The sequence below is a fragment of the Ostrea edulis genome, chromosome 5, assembly GCF_947568905.1.
Source record: "Ostrea edulis chromosome 5, xbOstEdul1.1, whole genome shotgun sequence".
Classification (NCBI taxonomy): Eukaryota; Metazoa; Mollusca; class Bivalvia; order Ostreida; family Ostreidae; genus Ostrea; species Ostrea edulis.
In genome coordinates, this window is record NC_079168.1 from 288,908 (window position 1) to 304,686 (window position 15,779).

The 15,779-nt window shown below is 33.2% G+C and overlaps 1 long non-coding RNA gene across 1 annotated transcript; it reads right to left on the reverse strand.

Annotated features, from left to right (window-relative positions):
• Window positions 1-12,281: 12,281 nt before the first annotated feature.
• Window positions 12,282-14,561, reverse strand: LOC125674727 (uncharacterized). Its single transcript, XR_007370226.2, has 2 exons — window positions 13,861-14,561; window positions 12,282-12,944 (listed from the first exon to the last, which is right to left on the reverse strand). It is a non-coding gene; the product is annotated as an uncharacterized LOC125674727 (long non-coding RNA).
• Between the last annotated feature and the right edge of the window lie 1,218 nt (window positions 14,562-15,779).

The window sequence follows — 15,779 nt, forward strand, 5'->3', positions numbered from 1 at the left end:
CATCTTCATGGGGTATTATAAGGTGTCCCTTTTCTGCCCGACTTTTCTCTGTTCTCACAATATGAGCTATAAAGCTAGGGTATATACAAGACTGGAAATTCTGCATGTGAGATAACCAAATACATGGAAATGTTTTGAAGAATGAACTGCTTTTTTCTTAGCAACACATTAATTTCGCCTCGCAATTGTCAAGGATATTTGTAAACACATGTACATGTACGTGTGCCCCTCAACCATCTACTTTCATTTAAAGTGGTTTCTTAACTACTGGAGTCTCAATTTTTACTGACCTAAACCGTTGAAATCCTTAGATGATAGATGAAACACAGGAACTATATACTAAATTCAAGTAATTGCTTAAGTTTCTTTTTCTCTAATTAATATCTCAGTCGGGATGCATGTCAGTAAAAATAAAATATTGATTCTACAAATGTATAATAAAAATCAACAGTTAGACATTCAAAATTTGATTTGCTTGTAGTAAAACAAGATATTTTTTCTTGTAAATATCAAAATAGTCCGCAAGTACATATATCTGTGATTAGAAAAATAGTTACGGACAGAATTGTGGTTGAGAAGTACTTGCTGCTAAGAAACTGTAGACATGATGATTATGAAATTCACTGGCAGAGAATATGTGAAAACTCATATGCATGATCAGTATATACATGTAGGTCTATATGTACTTTTTCATCAAATACGATTGTGTTTCTTTTTTCTTTCTTTTCTTTTTTGTGTGTTGTTTGGTTTGATCAATAGATACATTGTAAATCATATCTAGATCTACATGTACATGTATTATAGTTATCAAAATATGTTACCAAGAAAATAATACTTATGTACCTCTCTCTCTCTCTCTCTCTCTCTCTCTCTCTCTCTCTCTCTCTCAGAAAAAGAAGTTTACATCATATATATGCTTACATAAAAGTATAAGATGAATATGAAATGTAGACAGTATACCTTATGCTATTGAGTTGGTATTTCAAAATGAATATGTGTGAAAATATCCATGTAACCTATTTCCCATATGTATGCAACAGTGATATATGTATGAAGTGAAAAATTCGTAAATATTTTTTTTTAAATCAACAGTACACATTTGAGAGCTTCTAAGTTTGCCGATTATTGTATGCTTATATCATGTTCATTTGTATGACATCACTTCCAAAGTGCATGGATATATATTGTCTAGGGTTATAATAATATAGAGATGGTGAAGATATTATCTAATTAAATTTGCTTTAATTTACTACCAATACCCGAGTTCTTGATCGAGTTGTGTAGAATACATCCCCATAGAACTTATTGTCAAAATAATGCACACCGAATTGTATTGTTGAGTAGATGCAGATTTTTGCAAATGTTGTAGGTTTAGATTCAAACTTCTAAATAACAGTAAATAGACTTTCAGGTTACAATATGTACTCTCAGGAACTTAAATTGAGAAGTGTTCATCAGTGCATGTTTGTATTAAAATGCTGAATTCATTTCTAATGTGTGAAACTTTGCATGGTTTCAAACTGCACTGCATTAAATTCATATTATAAGATATGCTGATTCCAAAATTAGCTAGTCCTGAATTTTGTGAACAAGTACTATATGCGACAAATATTCGCATACAGTTTAGTGCCCAAATGTTACAAGCATGCGAGGTAATCGAACACAAATACATCTAGGAATGTAAGTAAGTAAGTAAGTAAGTAAATGATTTATTATAGTGAAATGTGTTTTATACATTACAGAATTGAAAAATATATTAAACAGAATAATAGTAATTTAGGAATTTAAACACCCGGCCCATCGGGCCTATATGTCACTTTTAACAGAAACACACCCCCCCCCCCCTACATTAAATAATAAATACAGTGGTACATGTATTACGCATGACTTATACTATTATGGTATATGATAGACTGTTTGTAGGTGTATGCGGAGAACAGGAATTTTGCAGTTTGTCTTGGGAAATTTAATAATAGAAATTTTGTTTTGTCTAAATCTGACATATTGATCACAGTGGGGTTAAATACGATACTGGTAAAAAAGATTACTCTAAGATTTGAATAAGAGGAACAATGAAGTAAACTGTGACATTCATCTTCTACACTATCTGAAGAACATAAAGTACACAGTCTATCCGATAACGTCTCCCCCTTATACCGTCCTGTTTCAATTCTTATAGGTAAGACACCACATCTGAACTAGGCAAGTATAGAACGATGACTTTTTGGAATATCCTTGATTACATATTTTTCTGTTTGAAAATCACTCATATTTTTACGGTCGGTAGGTTCTAAGTTTTGGAACGTTATGGACCTCTTCATTCCAGCCATTCATAAAATCCCGACGAAGTTTTTCTTCCACTGTGTTCACGTTACAGACCATACGATTTAGGAAATCTACTGTCATATCAAGAGATTCAAAAAGGAATTTGACTGTATTTGACCAATTTATGCTGTGTGATTATTCCATATCCCACATGAAATTTTTTTTTCGTAAGCCTGTCGTCCGGCATTGTAACGAGTCGATTCCATAGGCGTAAAATAGTCATTTGATGTCGATAAAATGAAGGAAGCATTACATCCTTACAGGTCAACTGCCTTTCTATTGGTATTAGAAATGCTCATTCAATCTCAAATTATAAAACATAAATAAAGCGGCAAGCTAAATTACCACTTATGGTGGTACATCTAGGTATTAGCTTATGTCATAATTGTGTACTATGAACAATGATCTATTACTGCAACCTCGCTATGTTCATGTGAATATTATAAGTATAAGATGCATACCATTATTTTTTTCTTCTGTCCGAAATTCGCAAAGGCTAGGAAGGATTTCTTCGGTCATTTTTATGGACTTGATAAAACTCAAACCGTTGACACCATATGTTTTATGAGACGATGATTCGTATTGTGTTAAATTATTTTGTATTTTTTAAAGATATATTAGAAAACCTGACAAATTCAGTTAAGCTTTGAATTGAAATGTTTTTAAACAAATAATATTAATATTATTACACATGTATAATGTCCTAAAATGTACTGTGACTAATAATGTATGTACATATGTCATAATCTACATGTACACTGTATGTAGAGAGAGGGCAACATAAGTTTTCAGAACATATGCCTATAATCACATTGTATATCCTTGATACTATTATAACATATGATAAAATCAAAACACCCATTGACATGCATGCATAATTATACATGTATGCAAATTACATATTGATTGCTAAATCAATCAATTGAGCATATTCGAAAAAAATTCCAATTGGCATATTTCATGTAATTACTTGCATGTGCGAACGTATTTCACACGCAGACATATGTGTCTAATTCTACCACCTGACTATAGTATTAATGTTTGAAATCTTAATTTATAGTATTCATAGTTTTGAAATTATGAAAATAAAAAAATCTACATTCTTAGCAATGCACATGCAACGTAAAATCTGCGTAAATACATGGCTGTATATAAATGTCCCAGTTGAAGGTTTATGTTCAATTCAACCCCAACCCCACATATGCACTTATTTTTAATTACAATGAATTACAATCTTTGTTTCTATGCGGTGACAAAGCTGGACATTATTCTTCCAGTTTACCTTGTGTATTTATCTCTATTGTTCCCATGACGGAGGAAAATCCTTGCAATTAACATGGAACTAACAAGAAATACACGGAGGGATTAACTGAAGTACACAGGCATGCTAGCTTGTCAAACGTAACAACACACGGAATATACTTTGTTTTCTGTATTTCATTTCATATCTGTTTTGTTTAACTGAAAAAATTCTTATAACAATATGATGTATATAAAGTGCTTACTATTCTTCTCTCACTTACATTTTAAAGTTTTTTGTGTGCTTTTTAAATTCGCATTTGAATTATTTATTGCATATTAAATTATTACTTTAAAAACCTCCGAATTTTTGTTAAGTTTCAGCATTGCGGAAACCATTAGGAATCAAAGCTTACAGTTTCCGCAGACTGAAACTTGACGAAAACTATATAATCGTTTACGCACGGCGTAAACCATACGGGAAACCTCAACTTCAGGTTTCCGCAAACTGAAACTTGACGGAAACTTGCGGAAACTACATAATCGTTTACGCACTGCGGAAACCATATGGGAAACCTCAACGTCAGGTTTCCGCAAAGTTTCCATATGGTTTCAGTTTTGCGGAAACTAGCGTTTTCCTCCAGTGCTGGCCGGAATGGACCAATCTCGACAAAAATACTACTCTAAAACCGATGGAATAGACTCGTTGAACTGGCACTATCTCCTAAAATACTTTGCATATTTCCATTCGATAAAGTTTCCGCATATCTGTGAATCCAGGGCTATTAGGATATATCACAAGATTTGAAATAAATTAATGAGATATATTGAGAAACCTGGCCGGAATAGACCAATGTCGACAAAAATACTACTCTAAAAGTGATGGAATAGACTCGTTGAGCTGGCATTATCTTCTAAAATACTTTGCCTATTTTCATTCGGTAAAGTTTCCGCACATCTGTGAATCCAGGGCTATTAGAATATAAAAAAATATTGGAAAGAAATTAATGCACCGTCTACTACGTGTTTACATATGGCTTTCGTACATTTGAAGCTCACAAGAAAGTGTACGTTTTCCTCATCATCTTCTCTCTATATATACTCCTGTGGCATAAACATGTTATTGTCTCCGCGGGACGAATTAGTTTAGCAGATCTTAAATATACAGTTTATTCCGTAATTATAACCCACCACCACCCACAAGGTTCTTTTAATTTATACTTCTTTCACCTGTACCATATTCAAATGTTTGAAAATTTGCATATTCCTATAGAAATTTAACGGAATAAACCAAATTCAAAGAGCAATAAACTTCTTACTAAAGGAAAAATAAATCTTACACTTTATTCTAAAGATACTTTTCTTCTTGCCTATACCGGGATAAAAGGTACATTCCTGCAAGCCAAATTCTAGTTTGTAAGGATACATTTATTCCGTTACAAGTTTAGTTTCGGAGAGAGATGTGGTTTAAATCTGAAAATATTTCAGTAATTTGATATTTATTTTCTTACTAATTTCATCATTCTTCCTTTTGACAAACTCTACGTTTCTGTATATCCGTCTTCCAGCAACAGAAAAGAACTCAGTCATAAATGTATCCTTACAAACTAGAATTTGGCTTGCATTAAAGTAGCTTTTATTCCGTTATAGGCAAGAAGAAAATATTTGAAATTAATAAGGTATATTGAAAAACCTGGCCGAAATGGACCGATGTCGACAAAAATACTACTCTAAAACCGATGGACTAGACTCGTTCAACTGGCACTATCATCTAAATTACTTTGAGTATTTTCATTCGGTAAAGTTTCCGCACATCTGTGAAACCAGGGCCATTAGAATATATCAAAAGATTTGAAATAAAGTAATGAAATGTATTAAAAAACTTGCCGGAATGGACCGATCTCGACAAAAATATGACTCTAAAACTGATGATATAGACTTGTTGAACTGGCACTATCTCCTACAATACTTTGAGTATTTTACTTTGGTAAAGTTTCCGCAAATCTGTGTAACCAGGGCTATTAGGATATATAAAAATATTGGAAATAAATTAATGAGGTATATTGTAAAATCTGGCCGGAATGGACCGATCTCAACAAAAATATTACTCTAAAACTGATGATATAGACTCGTTCAACTGGCACTATCTTCTAAAACACTTTGAGTATTTTCATTCGATGAAGTTCCCGCACATCTGTAGAACCAGGGCTATTAGAATATATAAAAATATTGGTAATAAATTAATGCGATATATTGAAAAACCTAGCCGCAATAGACCAATGTCGACAAAAATACTACTCTAAAAGTGATGGAATAGACTCGTTGAACTGGCACTATCTCATAAAATCCTTTAAGTATTTTCATTCGGTAAAGTTTGTGCACATCTGTGAAACCAGTACTATTACAATATATAAAAAGATATGAAATAAATTAATAAGGTATATTAAAAAACTTGCCGGCATGGACCGAAGTCGACAAAAATACTACTCTAAAACCGATGGAATAGACTCGTTGAACTGGCACTATCTCTTAAAACACTTTGAGTAGTTTACTTCGGTAAAGTTTCCGCACATCTGTGAAACCAGGGCTATTAGGATATATAAAAATATTGGAAATAAATTAATGAGGTATATTGAAAAACCTGGCCGGAATGGACGGAGGTCGACAAAAACACTACTCTAAAACCGATGGAATAGACTCGTTGAACTGGCACTATCTCCTAAAATACTTTGCATATTTTCATTCGATCAAGTTTCTGCACATCTGTGAATCCAGGGCTATTTGGATATATCAAAAGATCGGAAATAAATTAATAAGGTATATTGTAAAACCTGACCGGAATTGACCAATCTCGACAAAAATACTACTCTAAAAGTGATGGAATATACTCGTTAAACTGGCACTATCTCCTAAAGTACTTTGAGTATTTTACTTCGGTAAAGCTTCCGCACATCTTTGTATCCAGGGGTATTAGAATATACAAAAATATTGGAAATAAATTAATGAGGTATATTCAAAAACCTTGCCGGAATGGACCAATCTCGACAAAAATACTACTCTAAAAGTGATGGAATAGACTCGTTGAACTGGCACCATCTCCTAAAATACTTTAAGTATTTTCATTCGGTGAAGTTTCCGCACATCTGTGAAACCAGTACTATTACAATATATAAAAATATTGGAAATAAAATAATGAGGTATATTGAATAACCTGGCCGGAATGGACTAATCTCGACAAAAATACTACTCTAAAAGTGATGGAATAGACTCGTTGAACTGGCACTATCTCCTAAAATACTTTAAGTATTTTCATTCGGTAAAGTTTCCGCACATCTGTGAAACCAGTACTGTTATAATATATAAAAAGATTGGAAATACATTAATGAGGTATATTGAAAGACCTGGCCGGAATGGACGGAGGTCGACAAAAATACTACTCTAAAACCGATGGAATAGACTCGTTGAACTGGCACTATCTCCTAAAATACTTTGAGTATTTTCCTTCGGTAAAGTTTCCGCACATCTGTGAATCCAGGGCTATTCGGATATACCAAAAGATTGGAAATAAGTTAATGTGGAATATTGTGAAACCTGGCCGGAATGGACCAATCTCGACAAAAATACTACTCAAAAAGTGATGGAATAGCCTCGTTGAACTGGCACTATCTCCTAAAATACTTTAAGTATATTCATTCGGTAAAATTTCCGCACATGTGTGAAGCCAAGGCCATTAGAATATATCAAAAGATTGAAAAGAAAGTAATGAGGTATATTGTAAAACCTGGCCGGAATGGACCAATCTCGACAAAAATACTACTCTAAAAGTGATGAAATAGACTCGTTGAACTGACACTATCTCCTAAAATACTTTGAGTAATTTACTTCGGTAAAGTTTCCGCACATTTGTATAACCAGGGCTATTAGGATATATAAAAAGATTTGAAATAAATTAATAAGGTATATTGAAAAACCTGGCCGGAATGGACCAAAGTCGACAAAAATACTACTCTAAAACCGATGGAATAGACTCGTTGAACTGGCACTATCTCCTAAAATACTTTGAGTATTTTACTTCGGTTAAGTTTCCACACATCTGTGAAACTAGGGCTACTAGGATATACAAAAAGATTGCAAATAAATTAATGAGGTATATTGAAAAACCTGGCCGGAATGGACGGAAGTCGACAAAAATACTACTCTAAAACCGATGGAATAGACTCGTTGAACTGGCACCATTTCCTAAAATACTTTGGGTATTTTACTTCGGTAAAGTTTCTGCATATCTGTGAATCCAGGGCTATTAGGATATATAAAAATATTGGAAATAAATTAATGAGGTATATTGAAAAACCCAGCCGGAATGCACCAATCTCGACAAAAATACTACTTTAAAACCGATGGAATAGACTCGTTGAAGTGGCACTATCTCCTAAAATACTTTGATAATTTTCATTCAGTAAATTTTCTGCACATCTATGAAACCAGGGCCATTAGGATATATAAAAATATTGGAAATAAATTAATGAGGTATATTGTAAAACCTAGCCGGAATGAACCAATCTCGACAAAAATACTACTCTAAAAGTGATGGAATAGACTCGTTGAACTGGCACTATCTGCTAAAATACTTTGAGAATTTTACTTCGCTAAAGTTTTCGCACATCTGTGAAACCAAGGCTATTAGAATATATCAAAAGATTGGAAATAAATTAATGAGGTATATTGTAAAACCTGGCCGGAATGGAGCAATCTCGACAAAAATACTACTCTAAAAGTGATGGAATAGACTCGCTGAACTGGCACTATCTCCTAAAATACTTTGAGTATTTTCATTTAATAAATTTTCGGCACATCTGTGAACCAGGGCTATTAGGACATATAAAAATATTGGAAATAAATTAATGAGGTATATTGAAAAACCTGGCCAAAATGGACAGAGGTCGACAAAAATACTACTCTAAAACCGATGGAATAGACTCGTTGAACTGGCACTATCTACTAAAGTACTTTGAGTATTTTCATTTAGTAAAGTTTCCGCACATCTGCGAAACCAGGGCCATTAGAATATATCAAAAGATTTGAAATAAAGTAATGAAATATATTAAAAAACCTGGCCGGAATGGACCGATCTCGACAAAAATATGACTCTAAAACTGATGATATAGACTTGTTGAACTGGCACTATCTCCTACAATGCTTTGAGTATTTTACTTCGGTAAAGTTTCCGCACATCTGTGTAACAGGGGCTATTAGGATATATAAAAATATTGGAAATAAATTAATGAGGTATATTGTAAAACCTGGCCGGAATTGACAGATCTCAACAAAAATATTACTTCAAAACTGATGATATAGACTCGTTGAACTGGCACTATCTTCTAAAATACTTTGAGTATTTTCATTCGATGAAGTTCCCGCACATCTGTAGAACCAGGGCTATTAGAATATATAAAAATAGTGGTAATAAATTAATGCGATATATTGAAAAACCTAGCCGCAATAGACCAATGTCGACAAAAATACTACTCTAAAAGTGATGGAATAGACTCGTTGAACTGGCACTATCTCCTAAAATACTTTAAGTATTTTCATTCGGTAAAGTTTCCGCACATGTGTGAAGCCAAGGCCATTAGAATATATCAAAAGATTGAAAATAAATTAATGAGGTATATTGTAAAACCTGGCCGGAATGGACCAATCTCTACAAAAATACTACTCTAAAAGTGATGAAATAGACTCGTTGAACTGACACTATCTCCTAAAATACTTTGAGTATTTTACTTCGGTAAAGTTTCCGCACATTTCTAAAACCAGAGCTATTAGGATATATAAAAAGATTTGAAATAAATTAATAAGGTATATTGAAAAACCTGGCCGGAATGGACTAAAGTCGACAAAAATACTACTCTAAAACCGATTGAATAGACTCGTTGAACTGGCACTATCTCCTAAAATACTTTGAGTATTTTACTACGGTAAAGTTTCCACACATCTGTGAAACTAGGGCTACTAGGATATACAAAAATATTGGAAATAAATTAATGAGGTATATTGAAAAACCTTGCCGGAATGGACGGAAGTCGATAAAAATACTACTCTAAAACCGATGGAATAGACTCGTTGAACTGGCACCATCTCCTAAAATACTTTGGGTATTTTACTTCGGTAAAGTTTCTGAACATCTCTGAATCCAGGGCTATTAGGATATATAAAAATATTGGAAATAAATTAATGAGGTATATTGAAAAACCCAGCCGGAATGGACCAATCTCGACAAAAATACTACTCTAAAATCGATGGAATAGACTCGTTGAACTGGCACTATCTCCTAAAATACTTTAAGTATTTTCATTCGGTAAAGTTTCCGCACATGTGTAAAGCCAGGGCAATTAGACTATATCAAAAGATTGGAAATAAATTAATGAGGTATATTGTAAAACTTGGCTGGAATGGACCAATCTCGACAAAAATACTACTCTAAAAGTGATGAAATAGACTCGTTGAACTGACACTATCTCCTAAAATACTTTGATTATTTTACTTCAGTAAAGTTTCCGCTGATTTGTAAAACCAGGGATATTAGGATATTTAAAAAGATTGGAAATAAATTAATGAGGTATATTGTAAAACCTGGCCGAAATGGACCAATCTTGACAAAAATACTACTCTAAAAGTGATGGAATAGACTCATTGAAGTAGCACTATCTCCTAAAATACTTTGAGTATTTTCATTCAGTAAAGAACATGACCCACAATATGCCATTTTTGGCCTACCAAATTTGGAAAAATTAAAGAACACTTTAGAATAAATCTAAGATTATATTTTTTATCCATAACATGAGCCAAGTTGTATTGCGCAATCGTTTCCTCACACCGGATGTTTAAAGCACTCAAGTAAATGCCCAAACCTACCGCAGTTTCACGTTTTCCGGGAAAATCGCATAAATTTGCCAACTTCAGTCTATAAATTCACATGGGCCGCATTACTCACGACTCAATTTTGTAAACTAAAATTAAAATGCAAAGTTAGATTAACACTTTCCATCAAAAAAATTAACTCGTAAGCAATGCGGCCATGTCGAAAAAAAAAAAAATAACAAAAGTGTCGTCTGGAAACGTCAGATTCCAAGGAAGTCAATACATGCACCTAACACAGTTGATAAGACTCAAAAAGAAACAGCAAAGAGGTGAGTTTTTATGTTGTTATATATTTTTTAAAATAAAAAATCAATATCTAAACGAGTAAATATGAGAGTCATGGCCTATGGTAAAAAGGTACGGGGGGGGGGGTTAACCTATCGTGTATGTTTGATTCCGAAGTCCGTTCCGATGGCTTTAAAAGTACCGATTTCCCTACCTTTTGTTACTTTAAAAATTATATTGTTCGAAACAGAATGAATGTTCGAATCAAACGTACAGTACAAACTTATTCGGCCATACGGAATACCCTAGTTAGAATAATCTGTGTCTCGGGACAGGCCCTCACCACAATCGGTGCCGTAGGACATTATCATTTTAACGATAGAACATTCTCTCTAGGAATACCCCAGTAAACATTTCAATTACACAGGCCCAGCATGTACACATGTATTACGCATGGAGATGTGCGATATATATTCAGACAGTATGATCTATCGTATGAATTTGTCCATTGGTTCTCATAATTTTTACAAATTATGTAGATCTACGTTTAATTAATATTGGCTACAGTTCAAAGTTTCTTATAAAATATTAAGTCTGTCAATCATAACTGTAAATTTGTAGCAACGTGTTACATTAACAAATGTCCGAATATTACGGCAATTTCAAACACGGCTGTAAGCTCTTCTATTTTACATTTGTACTTGTCGTTTGAACGCACAATATTTATACATCGAACGGAGATAAAAATTTTCGTTTTGTTTTCAATTTTAACTATTTAAGTTCGTAAATTCATAAGTCCCTTGTATATACGTGGAAAGACACCTACAAAAACACACAGAAAGTTTGTTTTTAATGAAGTAGGTCAATTTAAATACATATCAAAATATATCTTGTTAAATAATATTTGACATAACTTGTGTTGAAATGTAGAGTATTCTCTTAATTATATTTACTTTTTTTCGATTGAAGGGCAATAACTCTAAATGGAAAACATAGTTTACTAGTGGAGGATCCTAGTTTTTTTCTTTCGTTTTGTTTTATATATACACACGAAAATCAAACGCTTTAATTGATTTTAGAATTTTTATTTTGTGCTATAGACAAAATTGATATTGAAAAGATATGTTTTAAATGTTAGGAAAAAAAAAACAATCTATAAAGGTGAAACAGCAAACCCCCATCCCCCCGAAAATGTATTACAATACTACTGATAATTTTTCTATTATTTATATTATTTCATGTATGGAGATGTGCATGGTTTTTGCACCAGTTTTCTTTTTGGATTAGGAAAATGGTTTACTTTTTCCTTAAAAAAGGACTTTGGAAGGGTCCATTAAACAGACCCAGGTTGGGAGATTTCAGGCTCTCATGGACTTAATTTCCGTGGAAACGAGGGGGTTATTTATATTCGGTCTTTCCTACCCCGGGATAGGAAAGACCAAATATAGATAACTTCCTCGTTTCCACAGAAATTTACATGGACTACATAATAGAAATAAATTAACCATGTAATATACATTGTTGTAAACCCCATACCCCCTCTATATGTCACACTGACATTAATCAACAAAACATTTGAAGATACACATTTTCAGTTTATTAGTGGAAAAAAAAATAATTCCAAGTTTTTGAATACAATTTATCAATTGATTCACCAAGCATTAATTAACAAGTTAATTGATTTATAATGAGATTTTAGGAAAAATAACCTAGGCTAATGGGTTTTAACATGAAGATAAGATTTTCATCCAACCCAAATTGTATATTTTAATTACATGTATATGACATAAATATTTCAGATATGCCAAGGAGTGGTCCCTAATTCTTTCTCTGTTTCAACTGTCCATGGAGAGTAAAACCAAAACACAGATCCAGGATTTCAAAGAAATATAGGTCAGTGATCACCACTCTGATAGGGAGGGCACCATCTGATCATGATTTTCTGTGCAATATATGCCAGAGTGTGTGTGTTGCTCCCATATTAAACAGAAGAATATCAAGTCGGTTAGGCAACAGATTCAAGACAGTCCAGCACCACCAGCAGCAGCAGCAGTTCTTCCAATTAGTCCCCCTTCTGTATCACTCCCATCCCCATGTACATCAAGAGGGCACACTTCATGCTGTATCTGCGAGTGACCAGGTCCAAAGTTAGTTGTAGTCCCAGTAGGAGTAAGGCATGAAATCTTATTTCAAAAGAGGCCATCATTCCTGCCGGGGCTCGCTTCTGTACAAATCACCTACAACAAGACATAGAAGAACTTGAACCTATTGCTGACAACACCATGTTCAACAAAACAGGAGTGACATAATTAATCAAAACAAGTTTTTGAGAGCTGAAGTTTTGAGAAAAGAGAAAATAAGGTTGGATTTTGACGACAGTGAAAGTCTAACAGTGAGCATCAGAATCTCCTGGGAACCCCTAAAGCTGCTTTTGAGGACTTGCTGACATATGTAAACCTGTAGAATATGGAAACTTGTGCTAGATAAAAGCTTTATAACCTTTCTACCAGTGTTGTATTTGTTGACAATAAAAAGGGTATTTGATTTTAGCAGAATAATTACTTATTATGAACTACTAGTATTATCATTATGATACTTAACTGGCAAATAACAAACAACAAACATGATTTGTAAATGTTACTTCCTGTATAGATCTACATGATACTTCTATTTTGGGAACATTATGAAAATAGGCCAATTTAGATTATTTCTCATTCTGTGGCATTTACAAGCATGTATACATTACATGTAAATGCAATATAATCCAAACAATTTAAAACTACAGTGCCTTAGGATATATCCTATTTCAAATATGTATCTAGATGTAATTCTATTCAAATCTATATTAATGCCTGGAAGATTTTTAGATCACAGCTCATGAATTACGTTCTGTCAGTCAATAATGTATTGCACAAACATTTAAAAAAATTGTAGGTTAAAAGACCTCAGTATCTTTACATGATTAATACGTATAGGAATATACAATTATTGATCAAGATAAATACAGTAAAATTTATACAGTATCATTTATCAAATCGTATTTTCAGAGTCAATAATATACTGACTCTGATCCCCTATATCGGTGTTGTGTTGTTATTATTCACGCTATGAAATCTACATGTACATGTAACAAAAAGATCATTTGATACTTACTATTAGGTGTCTACAGTAATTTTCCTTTAATCAGGTTTCACAGCAAATGCTCGTTGAACGTGTAATTCCGAGTAAATTCGAATTGAACATGTTTTGACGAGACGCGGTGTCAACTTATTTCGTTACCATTGCTTTCGATACTCGGTCGTTTTAATACTAAAAAAAAAATAATAATAATAGAGAAAACAAAAAAAACCCCTCAAAACTATGGAATATGATATGAAACAGAATTGTTCCAATGATTCACTTCTTTCACCATGTAAATAAACTACATACTATATTTATTCTTCTTATTTCAGTATTTTAAAATTCAAGTAAAAATAATTTAAAAGTAAAGTTGAACAATCACGGCTTTGAACATCATTTCCAAAATATTTCTTATTTCTATTTCCCAAATTTGGTCAAAAATGCTTATTATGATCATTGAATAAGCCATTCTAGCTATTTGAGTGCATATAACTTGATATATTTAGAGATTTATAGGTTCATGTACATTGTACATGGTCATTGGAGGTTTATTGTTGTGACGTGTATCCCGAAATGTTAATTTTTTAACATTAAATACCACAATATTCAACGTCATATTAACAAAAAAGTATAGAATATATGAAAAAAAGAAAAACATTTCTAGAAAGCCTATATCCCGAAGATTATTATATACAGAAATTATCAATATCCCAGGCTAGGCCATTTTTCATGGTTCGTGGGCCATGTTCTTTTCTGCACATCTATGAAACCAGGGCCATTAGACTATATCAAAAGATTGGAAATAAGTTAATGAGGTATATTGCAAAATCTGGACGGAATGGACGGAGGTCGACAAAAATACTACTCTAAAACCGATGGAATAGACTCGATGAACTGGCACTATCTCCTAAAATCCTTTGGGTATTTTACTTCGGTAAAGTTTCCGCACATCTGTGAATCCAGGGCTATTAGGATATACCAAAAGATTGGAAATAAATTAATGAGGTATATTGTAAAACCTGGCCGGAATGGACCAATCTCGACAAAAATACTACTCTAAAAGTGATGGAATAGACTCGTTGAACTGGCACTATCTCCTAATATACTTGAAGTAATTTACTTCGCTAAAGTTTCCGCACATCTGTGAAACCAGGGCAATTAGGATCTATAAAAATATTGGAAACAAATTAATGAGGTATATTGAAAAACCTGGCCGGAATGGACGAATCTCGACAAAAATACTATTCTAAAAGTGATGGAATAGACTCGTTGAACTGGCACTATCTCCTAAAATACTTTAAGTATTTTCATTCGGTAAAGTTTCCGCACATCTGTGAAACCAGGCCTATTGGGATAAATAAAAATATTGGAAATTAAATTAATGAGGTATATTGAAAAACCTGGCTGGAATGGACCAATCTCGACAAAAATACTACTCTAAAAGTGATGGAATAGACTCGTTGAACTGGCACTATCTCCTAAAATCCTTTGAGTATTTTACTTCGGTAAAGTTTCCGCACATCTGTGAATCCAGGGCCATTAGAATATATAAAAATATTGGAAATAAATTAATGAGGTATATTGAAAAACCTGGCCGGAATGGACGGAAGTCGACAAAAATACTACTTTAATACCGATGGAATAGACTCGTTGAACTGGCACCATCTCCTAAAATACTTTGGGTATTCTACTTCGGTAAAGTTTCCGCACATCTGTGAATCCAGGCCTATTAGGATATACCAAAAGATTGGAAATAAATTAATGCGGTATATTGTAAAACCTGGCCAGAATGGACCAATCTCCACAAAAATACTACTCTAAAAGTGATGGAATAGACTCGTTGAACTGGCACTATCTCCTAAAATACTTTGAGTATTTTCCTTCGGTAAAGTTTCCACACATCTATGAATACAGGGCTATTAGGATATATCAAAAGATTGGAAATAAATTAA